The following is a 12,027-nucleotide window of genomic DNA, read 5'->3' as shown; positions in this document are numbered from 1 at the left end:
AAAACCCATTTAAGCAGCCACCTTCAATGTCCCTGTTTCTGATAAGGGATGATGGTTACGGGAGAGACGAGGCTGCCGCAGGAAATCCTCTCTCAGCCGGGGAGGTTTGCGAGTCCGTCCCCTGCTCACGACGTCTCTCCCAGCTCCAGCACTTAAGTGAAACTATTTACATATTCCCACAGGAGCCTCCGACTAAGGAGCCGACGCTTTCTTTCCATTTATCTGTTCTCCCTTCGTGCAGCCATTCCTCCATTTTGCCCGCATTAATGTGGTTCCCCAGGATTTGGAATCAAAGGAAGCGCAGAGTCGGTTTCTCCTCGACACTTTGCAGTGAGGACGCGGCTGCCGTGGCGCCTCAGACAAAAGAAGATTTTTTTTTTTTTCTTTTTGGAATTGGGTTTCGCTGGGATCCTACTGTATTTTTCAGGTTACACGACTTTAACCCCAGATTTCCGAAATCCCGCGGGCTTTATCCCACTCGTCCATCTGGCAGAGAACCCCAAGGAAAGCGTCTGGAGTGGAGAGTTGGGCCTGAACCATTTGTCTATCTCAGTCAAGCACACTAGTCAGATTAGTTAGCACTAGCTAAGCTAAGCTTCAGCCTCCCTAGTCTGTCAGGAGAAAAGTGAAAACATGTTTTTCCATTGAGAAAAGCCCTCAGTTCTGTTCTCTGTCCCTCTTTTAACACCAAATCACCATCTAGTTCTGATCAAAGTGCAACATCCACGCTAATCTCTTTAGCATTAGCCATGTCACTTCCTGTTCAGCATCTTCTTTCACTCTCGGTGCCGTCAATAACGTAAATCGCAGTCATTTCATTTAAACGACATGTCGGCAGGTGGTAATAAGTTAATTAATATTTAGATATATTAACTATTTTACACATATGTATGTATTTTTGTGCCTAGTGCATCCTATACTAAGCATTTTCAACCTTTGGGCCAGCCTGAGCGCAATGCATGATGGGATATATTGCCAGGTTCGTGACCGTCAGTAATACACTACTTTTAGCAATGCATTGTGGGATACATCGAGTAAACTTTATAGTGAATACTGATGTTCACTGAGGATTCAGGCATCACTCCTGACAGGCGAATCCTAGTGAGTAGGAGGCGATTTTTTTTGACACAGCGTGCAGAAGTTACTTCCTGGTTTTGTTGCAGCTAAAAAGGAGCCGGTTGGTTGTGGTGGCGCAGTGAAAATGCTTCTGGTTGGAGTTTTGGAAGTTGTATGATTTTAGTAGAGAAATGTTTTTGTTTGGTTGTTTTGTTTTGTTTTGTTTTGGGGGGGGGGGGTTACTACACATTGTTTCGTCACACTCCTGTTGGATTTTCCAGGTCATGTGACTTTAAAAGGACACCAAAACATCAACACCCAACAAGCCAACCTCCCCCTCCCCATTCTCCCCCCCTCTACCCCCCTCCTTCCTCTTCCTCCTCCTCACTTGATGACCACGTTTCCTCCAAAGAACCGATACGATTCTTCTTTCCTTTTTTTCCACCCGTCCATCCAGGCGTGATCACTCTGAGCACAGTCATCCGCCTCGTGGCGGCGGCGGCGGCGGCGGCGTGCATGATGTACGCATCTCCTCGGCGGATAATGTGCTCAGAAATGCCCCCTGCCTGCCCTTGTTATTGGAAACCCGCTCACGATGAATAATGACAGACATCAGGGTGCCAAATGTCCCGTGCAGGACGGCGTAGGCACTTCTCAGCTAACAGGAGGGAAACAACATCTGTTTGGCCGCTCGCTGCAACGCTGATTCATCAGTCTTGCAAACACGCCTCGTCTTAAAGGCACAGTCAGCCGTTTCACGGGGAAACGCACCGCGGGCCGACTTTAGCACGGCGTCAATCACACACAGCAGCGGCGGCGGCGGCGGCGGGCCGACGGGGCTAATCTGATCATAAACACTCATCAATAACCGGGCGGAGGTGCGGCGGTGAGTGACGGCAGGGGAGGGACCTTGTTGCTCCGAGGATGTTCGATTGATGACGGCGCCCTTTAATGGCGGCTGGGCTGCTCTGAAGGACACTCGGCAACGAGGGGGAGAAAATTGCAGACATTCCACTTTTAGAAAAAGTTGCTAGCAAAGAGGAGTCATGTGACCCGGCCGTGCCACCCTGTCAGTGGCGTCGCTCCCAGCGAGGATTAATATCAGCGGTGAGCTCCTCTCGGCCTCCTCCCTCATTGTTTACGCCGTCGCCCGTCAGGTCATGTGACGCGAGAGTTCACGCGGTCGACATGCAAACAGACTCGGCAGCCCCGCCGCTCCGACTCCGTGGAGGTCGTTTTCCCGCACGCCTCGTTTTGAATGAAGGCGCTTAATGTGAGTCAAGAGTGCAAGAGGATTTCATTCCATGTTCCTGAATAAATCTGCTGGGAGGGGGGGGGGGCAATGACACATGAATGGAGGGGAGGAAATGTTCTGTGTGCCTCCAGGAAGTGATGAGGGGAGAGGATGAGAGTCGGAGCAGACATTAACAAAAAAAACAGTTCACAGTACAGCGCCATAACCCTGGACCTTAAAAATGATGTTCGTTTAATTAGAACTGGCAGCAAAACGAGACATCAGAGGAGGATGTGAAGCTGTGGGGAGAACAGTGGCTCCGCCCCTCCGCTGGAAAGATCGCAGAGTCTCTCTGTCCAAATTGTCCAAAGCTCCCCCTAAAAATCCACACAAAAACCCCCCTTGACCACAGAAAGGAGCACGACCACGTGTCCAAGTCTTCATCCCCAGTTAGCCCTAAACTGGTCTGACAGCCGCTGAACAGGAAGTGACCCAGGTTAAGTCACCACCTGTCACCACCTGTCTCCCTCTCCGTGGCTGCATTCCCATCGTCTGGGCACTTCAGCCAAGCTGCCTTCCACAGGTGCTAATGCTAAAGATGTTAGCCTGGATAATACGACAAAGCCAGGGGAGCCGGCTTAAATTCACCTTGTTCAACGCAGACATTTTATTTTGAAGAACTTTTTCTTTTCAACTACAACCTTGGAACTAATGACTGACTACCGGCTGGTTTTAGTTGTTAAATTCAGTTGTTTTGCTGTATTTCAATCGTTTTCTTGAACGTCCCCTCACAGCTCATGTGTTCAACTCAACAAGTTGGTCGTTAGTTGTTTCGTCACCACCCATTGACTGTACCAGAGGGGGGAAATGAGTGTCTGCACGTCCAAGTAAAAATATACACAGACGCCCTGCAGAAAATAATAACATAACATAATAATAACAAATAAATATACACATTTTTATTTTGCAAAATTACAACATAAAAAATGACATAGATCTTTTTCCACAGGAAGACCTGTTTGATTGAAAAATTGCCAGTGCAAAAAAATAAAATAAAATGCTTCCGCTGGGAGTCCATCCAGCAGCTCGATGCAAACACACACACACACACACACACACCTTCACATCCCTTTTTTTTTTCACAGGCTGAGAAATAAAACACGGCGAGATGGAAACCCGACGACTTTTCCACATCCATTGCCGCAACCTGTAAATGTTAATTCCTCCTCTGTGCTCGTTTTAAAGTCGGGTTTTATAAGAGGCCGAGGCCCACGAGCGCCGCCGACCATTTTAAAAGGGCAACTGTGGCCGCAGCGCTCGGCTCACGCCGGCCACGCACAACCACCGCGTCTCACCTCATCTCCAGCTTTATGTTTCTTCCGATGCGCCCTGATGCTGCGCCTCACTCCTCTCCGCCTCACTCCTCATCACTCCATTTGGAAACAAAAAAAAAAAAAAAAAAAAAGCCTCCAGGACGAGGCACCTCCACCCGGGGGACGGACTGTGTGTGAGCACCCCCGCTGGAAACGTATTGATAAATGTCGCTGTCTGCAGCAGAATTAAACACTTAGCAAGAATCTCTGGGGGAAAAAAAGATGGGGGGTGGGGGGAGGGTTTGGGGGGGGGCTGAGGGACAGCAAACTGCAACGTGACGCGTCTCGGCGTTTTTCATGTTTGCTAATTAAGACTGAACGACGGCGGCCGAGCGAGCGGGAGGCCGGCGTGGCGGTGCAGCGGGACCGGTAGCCCACTGGCTCCCCGCCGCTCATTAACGCCGCTCTGTTTGCGATTCCGGCTCTCTGCACTTCTGGCGTTCGACCGGGAAATGGCTTTGGTCGAGTTACTCTTCTTCTCCGGCACCCACGCCCTTTCATTTAGCGCATTTGCATTACAAAGAATTAAAAAATATACATAACAAAGAAAAAAAAAGGAGAGGAAAAAGTCGTCTCCGTTCTCGTCGTGTGAGGATGGGAGCGTCGCGCTAATGGTTTCCGGACGCTTTTCCTCTGCATCCCCAGCAGCAGCAGCAGCAGCAGCCATTTAACAGCCAAGTCTGCACTCGTACTCTCTCTTTTTTTTGTTTTTTTTTCAACGGTTGCCCGTCTTAAAAGAGGTTCTCTGCTGGGAGGACTGTAGCTCACGGGTGTCTTCCACAAGACAGGTGTTCTACAGGTTTTAAGGGGGCAGGAAGTGCACACTCCCCACCTCTCCAGTGAGGGAAGTGGGGAGACGGGCTAATCAGCTCACCAGCATGGAGTGGTGTGATGAAGGCCCGGCAGCAAGACAGACAGAGTGCAATAGCAAAACATTTAGAAAGATTAGCATATCCACTCCAGAAATACCTTGGTCTAGGCAGAGGTACAGACAGTTGGTCCATCTGATGGAGGAAACACTGTGTCCTTTATTTAACTTGCACGCAAAACACCTCCTCCTATTAAGGTTATCACAGGCAGTGAGCCTCTTAAAGGCGAAGTATACATAACTGCAGGGGTGGGCAAGCTTTCTTTTTCACTGGTGAGCCACAATGGGTTCTAAAATCTGACAGAGGTGCTGGACCATGAGCAGATGGATGGAGTGCTTTGGTGACCCACCTCATAGGAGGTAACACAGTGGGGGAACTTACTATTAATATTTCTAATTTCTTCAAGTTCAGCAGGCCGGATTCAAAAATCTTAACTGGCCTCATATGGCCCCCGGACCGTAGTTTGCCCATTACTGCATTACTCAAATTATAATAGCTAAACAGCAATTTCATGATGCAACCCAAACTCTGGATAAATGGCTCCTACACAGAGTCTGACCAAGGCTACAAAATGTGTGTGTGTGTGTGTGTGTGTGTGTGTGTGTGTGTGTGTGTGTGTGTGTGTGTGTGTGTGTGTCGCACACGCCAGTAAGGCATGTTATGTTTCCGGGCAGCTGAAGAGGAAAATAGTCCTTGTGCCTTTGAAAGAAAAAAAAAAATACTTTTTGCAAGCTGGACATTTTTTTCCTCTCCGACTCTCACTCTCTTAAGCTGACAAATAAATTGCGTGCAATTCGGCTGGTTTCTCCCGACGTTCCTCTGCTGTCGGGAGCAGAAATGGCACGTTTGGCTGCCCCTGCAACGTCTCCGTGCGGGTATTTATCGGCCCCTCCGACTCCTACCGCAGTTAATAATCCTGCGGCGCTGGTGTAATGGATTCAGCCGAGCCCTCGCCTTATCCCAGGTATCCTCTTTTTCTCCCGCTAAATCCACAGATTATTACTGAAAATACTTTTTTCTTTCCTCACCCCACCACCCACTCCCCCCTCTTGCTTATACTTGTTCTGTCAAATTAGCTCGTTTAGCATCCCGGCCCTTTGGAGGAATTACGGGACTTATTGGGTTTTTTTGCTGAATGCGGGATAATCGCCGGTTCACTGTGGGAGTTTGAGACTCGGGATTTCGGGAAGTGAAGCTCAAACTATCTCGCTTTTTCTTCATCTTCTTTTTTTTATTCAAAACCCACTGAGCTTAAAGTCTTTTTCTTTTTTTTTTACAGACGGATCACATGACCACAGCCTGGAAGGGATCGCTGTTTAAGTTCAAATGGCTAACAGAGAAATAATAGGCCTTTACTGGTGTTGAAGTCTTTACAGCCATACTGTAATTTACTGCATGAGCCGGATTTTAAAATAAAAGGAAAGCAATTGAAAATTTGAAAAAAAAAAAAAATCGGATTAAATTACCTTGAATTTTTCATGTCCATTATTAAATCGCTACTATTTTTGCCAATCTTGGCTGCTGACTCGTGCCGTCCTTTTTTCCAATGAAAACCTCACAAACGGCGTCACATTATCACTTTGGTCACATACGGCTGCTTGTCTAGACTGTAAACATGGTAATCAGTCTGTCTGTCAGTCTGTCTGTCTGTCTGTCTGTCTCCCCGTCTGTCCATGCATCTTCCTCGTTTTCAGCACCTTTTTTTCCCCCCTCTAACACCCCTCCGCCGCTCGTTCGTCTGCTGTCTATCCATCACCGGCGTTCATTTATCTCCGTGTGGAAGTTTTCCGATGACTGCCATCCAGCACAATGCCTTGCTCGGGCAGACAAGGTCTGCGGATGCGTGATGGAGTGCTCCGCTAGGCAACCTGGCAGCGACGTGAACAAATTGATTTTCTGACAGATTAAAAAAGATTAAACCAGCCATAAAAACAAGCAGGAAAGTGCTTAATGGACCATATGTGCACAATAAGCTTTCATATGTATTCTTTGCCAGCTCCTCGGCCTGCCCATCCATCTTGTTTACGCTGACGGGTCACGGGCCGCGCTAACGTGACTCTCATGACGACTGCACTGTGTCCTTTGTGTTGCTCCGCTCAGCTCTTGCCATATTGTTAGCAGAGGCCGTGTGCACCTGCAACGCGGTGGAGGTGTTTTTTTCACACAAAGAGTTCGAATTAAACCACATGACTGGTCAAAAAAAAACAAACACAAAAATAAAACAAAATCAGTCTCTTTAGCTATAAGCAAATATTTCACTTACAAATCCAACAAAAAAAGCCAGTCAATTCTCTATTTTTGTGAATTTTCTCTTTTTCCAAACAAACGCGACACATCACAACACCAAGAGGAAAAATCACGATCCCCCTGCGATCCAACACTGGAACCTTTTCCAACTACTGGTTTTCTCTCAGATGTGCACGGATGGAAAACAAAGGGGGACATTTTCTGACCCTCTAATAGGAACTCAGGAAGAGACGTCAGGCCCGCTAGGATTTGATAGATGCTCCGTTTCCCTGGCAGCAGAACAAGAGACGGATACTGAAATAAATAAATAAATTCGCACCAAATGAAACTCTTTATCAGTGTCTGACTTTATCAGAGAAAGAAAACATTCAGATGTAGATGTTTCTCAGATGAGGCGTTCAGCACTTCCTGTCAGTTCAATAGGCAGAGGATCAGTGTAACAGCAGCTTAGCACGGCAAACAGAAAGAAAGCCGCAAAGATGTAGATTTGTGTATGAATGGAAAGAAAGTGGAATTTTCTCATGTTCGTCGCCGCGGCGCAGTCGGAGGAAACGCTCGAGGATATTTTTGATGGCGTGAAAAGCATCTTCTTAGACGCAACAAAAAAAAGCTCCCGCACCTCCGTGTAGCTGGTGATTGAGTTCAGCAAAGTAGTCGGAGCGTCGCTCTGGTTTAGCCTCTGTCAGCTGAAATGAGCTGTGTTAATATTTGGCACCGGGCTCTGATTATGACCTGTGTCTGAGGATGTAATTAACCAGCAATTAACCAAGCCCAGACACAGAATCCTCATGAATGAGATCACATTAAGTTTGCACAAGTGAGAGGGATTGTGGAGTTCAGGCCGTCTATATCTGCTTTAGAGGTCGGCGGAGAAATTAAAGGAAACCCTTTTAGAAGAAAAAAATCCTTAAAATGCAAATTCACTTTGATTCTTTTTGACACGCGGCAGGATATTCAGCTGTAGCATTAACCTCGGAGCTGACGGGAACAGAGTGGACACACTCGTTTTAGCCGACAACCAGGCTGAAAAAAGTCAAACCTCACCAGTTCCGCCCTGATATCTGTGACTCTCGAGCTTCTGCCCTTTGCTCTGAAAACATGCGGGATAAACAGGCCTCTCGGCTGTTTTTTTGGTTGATCAAACATCAGCGGTGCAGCAGAAACACGAAGAAGAAGAAGAAAAGAAAAAACGGCACGCTGAGGAGCAGAATGTGAGACGAGCAGATCTTGCAGCGAAGCTGACGAGATAAACCCCCCCCAACAACAAAGTTGGGCAGCAAAGTGAGCATGAAGAACACAAACATGACCTCAGCGCGGGCTGACGCTCTTGCAGCCCTGCGCTGACAATTTGCACATTCGAGCCATAAGCAGCGTCTTCAAACAACAAAAAATAGAAGCCTGCTGTAGTTTTGCAGAAGCTTGCATCATTAACGTGTGCTGCTTTTCCAAAGTCATAGTTTTGCAGAGGTAAGAGGAGGAGAACAGGTGAAATCCAACACAGCAGAATGGAAACAACAGGATATTTAGAGCACAAGTGGATATGAGCATTATTGCATGTGTGAAACCGAGGTCCTTACTTCTCACATTCAACAACAGAGGTAGAAAGAGAACCAGGCAGAAAGCAAAAAATCTAACTTCAAGTGGGCCCACTCAGTGATGATGAATAATAAGGCTCAAAGTTGAACCTGAGCTCCTACCTCAGCAGGTGAGGTGTCCATCACACTGAGGAGAAACAAATCCCCTGCACTGCACTCAAAACCCTGCATCAAATCCAAAGTTCTTCTCAGTTCAGAGCAGATCCGCCAAGGACAAGGACATGAACAACAGTGGACGACCACAGCAGGACAGTCACATGGAGGACAGTGAGACTTCCTGGCCTGCAGACTAATTACCAATCAAGAACAGACGTGCAGTCAGGTGGTGGTCAGGTGGCATTCAAGACTGAGGATGGCACAACTAGTGGGTCGAAGTGGTATTGCAGGTGGTAGAAAGCTCCTTCACACAGGGGAACGGCAGGAGAAGTGTGAGGAGGGTTGGTGAGGCGGACGTCACACAAACACCCACAATGCACTGCAACAGAAATGCATCAGTGTGGTGTAGCATTTGTAGTCAAGCCAAATATCAAACAAAACTTTGTTCATTTAGGTTTATCCAGTCGTTAAAGAGGAAGAGATTTGATAATAAGAATTGCATCTGCGTTTATGTGGTTTGTATTTTTGTTATTTATATTTAGGTTTTTCAACCTCGTCTGGAAACATTAATATACAAAAGTAAGTAAGTAAGTAAAAGTTTATTTATATAGCATCCCTCACTGCACGAACGCACAGTGCTTCACAGAAAATAATAATAATAATAATAATAATAATATAATAATAATAATAATAACAACAATAATAATAATAAAATGCAGTCAAAATATTAAAGAAACCATAAACAATTAAACATATAAAGGCAGAACATACAGACAACAGTTTAAAATACAGGCTAAAACTAGCTACCAGGGGCCCTAAAATTTCTAAAGAGCTTTCTCAAACATAGCTGAGAACAAATTATCAAAGAACAGGTGTCCAGAAAGTCAACCTGAATAAGTGTGTTTTCAAAAGCCCCTTCTACATGGCGAGGGAAGGGGTAAATTTCAGAGAGGGAGGAAGAGGGCTCCTCAGTCTTGGGGCGACTGGCCCGAAAGAGCGATCACCCAACAGAGAAGAATGGAGTTGTCCTACTTCCTCTTCTTTCGATCTCGAGGAATCATCATAAATAAAATATTGAAACGATGATGTTGGCACTTCTCTCCACTCAGGTTCTGTTTGCTATAAAAACAATCAATTAATCACAAACAGAGGCTAAAACAACCAAACCAATACATAAACACATAAATAAAACAGGGGAAACTTGCATGGAATGTTGCATCATGACACGCAGGCGAGCAATGTGACCCTGCTGTAACTCCTCCCAGCCTCCGGGGGGGTCTGAAGCGCTGCTCGGACTCCCTGCTGTGCCGACTGAACGGCGCCATGGATTACATCCCCTGTCGACAGCAGACTCTTTACATCACAGCAGCCTGGAGCAGAAGTGCTGATTTGTCCGGTGGACGTACATGAAGGCTGCAGTCTGGGCCCGCAGCCACACTGTCCTACCCAGCCCCCCCCCCCCCCAAGTCCCCTCAACCCTCTTTCACACGCTGCCTCTCCACACTTTCTTTTTCTTCAGCCACTTCCATTCCGCCTTTCGCCTTTTCTTTCCCCGCTTTTTTTTCTTCCTCCGCGGCAGGACCTTCCTCCCTCCGACTCCAGCAGCCCGGCAGCTGCAGCCACCTCCCCTCCTCACCGCTCCCCCATTCTTTGCCTCTCGATTCAGCCGCCTCGCTGGAACACTCCAAACGCTTATTACATAAAAAGCTGAGTGACTTACAGGCAAATCCTCCCTACCCCAGAACTGATGGAGCGTAGTGCCAAACCACAGAGAGTGAAGGAGAGACGGAGGAGAGAAAGACGGCGGGGACGGACGGAAACATGGCGGTTTATTTCTGGGCCGCCGGGGGAAACTGCAGAATGTCACTTTTTAATTCCTCCCCAGGGCCTTTTGAGTCTTTCTGTTTTTTTTGCCCCGTTTCATTCTTCCTTCCTTCCTTCCTTCCTTCCTTCCTTCCTGCCTTCCTTCCTTCCTTCCTTCCTTTCTTTTATTCTGTTTATTTTTCAGCCCTCAAACACCCTTCCTCCATCCCCGGCAACTCACGGCACGCACACACACACACGCGCGGACACAACAAAGCACAACAAACACAAACGCACATCGTCATATAACGCGAACAAACATTATGATTCAGGTTTTGCAGCCGGAAGAGGCGAAGCAGCTTGTCAGAGCGGCTCCACTGTCCCACTGAAGGCAAGGATGTAAACACGTTGGAGGTGTGTGTGTGTGTGTGTCTGTGTGTGTGTGTATGCGTGCGTGCGCGAGCGAGCGAGCACGTGTGTGTGCGTGCACAGGCTGCAGCGACCAGCCTGCTTCAAAATCTGGCATCCCAACAGACACCAAATCTGTGTTTGTTTCTCCGGCTTCTGTGTTTTTTTTGTTTTTTTTCTGCATCTCCCTCCAGTTCTCGCCAATTCTGGGCAAACAACTAAAAGCCTCGCCTTTAAGTATGAAGTTGTGTTTGAGCTGCACTCGAGCGCGCGCATGTCTGTGTGCATGCGTGTGCGTGGACCCACCGTGCAATAAAACAAACACAAACGGACTGGACGAGAATATTAATGGAAACACACACACACACACACACACACACACACACACACACACACACACACACACACACACACACACACACACTCACACACACACACACTCACTCACTCACTTGCATGCAGATGGAGGCCGGTGACGCACACACGCACGCACAAAGCACAAATAAGTACTTGTACGTGTCAGTGATCCGGCAGCATCTTTTGGCAGGGCTGCGGCGTCGTCATGGCGCCACTCTGTCACTCCGCCTCGCTGGCAAGCGGCCTATCAAATGGCAGCAGCCTCCCACTTCCTGGTGCGATGGAAGCCAGCCCTGCTCCCACTCCTTCCTCCCTCCCCGACATCCAGGAGCTTGTTGTCATGAATAATTGTGTCAGAATTTCTTGCCCCCCCCGCCCGACAGAGGATGCTAATATTCTTCAACACCTCAATTGCTTTTGACTGTGGACGGATTAAAAGTCATTAGTACGTGTGTGCGTGCGTCTGTGTTTGTGTGTCCATGTGCGCGTGTGTCTGTGTGCGCGTGAGCGTGCTGAGCTCATTCCTGGCAGGCACACATCAAAACAATGTAATAGGATTTCCTGACAGCGCAAATGCAAATTTTAGTATCTTTTCCCCCTTTGAAGATCTAATTAGTGGAGGTAAATAGAATCTGCATCACCTGCAGTGAGTGCAGCTAAAAACACTCAGTTCTGCTCTGTCACACAGTCCAAAATCCTTTCGCCATCACAATAATAATAATAATAATGATAATAATAACAATAATAATAATAATAATAATAATAAATGGCTCTTTCAAGCAGGTCCAAAGGTCCAGATGCATTATTATCCCCCACCCCACCCCACCCCCACCCCCTGCTGCCAGGGTAGTAGCCCCTCCTGCTGGTGCTCCCTGGCAGCTGTGTGTCCGCCCTGAATCTCCTTCAGCAGGTCATTTACCTGCCGGATAATAACATCAGCTGCGGCGCCTTAAGAGCGGCACACAATTTGTCTCTGATGATTTCATTAA

The 12,027-nt window shown here is 47.5% G+C and overlaps 1 protein-coding gene across 1 annotated transcript in view; it reads right to left on the bottom strand.

Moving 5' to 3' along the window:
- Positions 1-8,763, bottom strand: part of agbl4 (AGBL carboxypeptidase 4) — a 350,340-nt gene extending 341,577 nt beyond the window's left edge. Inside the window, exon 1 of the mRNA XM_076022940.1 lies at positions 8,477-8,763. The gene's annotated coding sequence lies outside the window, so the exon portion shown is untranslated. The remainder of the gene's footprint in view (positions 1-8,476) is intronic.
- Positions 8,764-12,027: the final 3,264 nt, after the last annotated feature.

The sequence above is a fragment of the Nelusetta ayraudi genome, unplaced genomic scaffold (genome assembly GCF_046127955.1).
Source record: "Nelusetta ayraudi isolate G7.1 ecotype Tasmania unplaced genomic scaffold, CSIRO-AGI_Nayr_v1 ptg000013l, whole genome shotgun sequence".
In the NCBI taxonomy this organism is placed as follows: Eukaryota; Metazoa; Chordata; class Actinopteri; order Tetraodontiformes; family Monacanthidae; genus Nelusetta; species Nelusetta ayraudi.
This window is presented reverse-complemented; position numbering and strand designations above follow the sequence as displayed.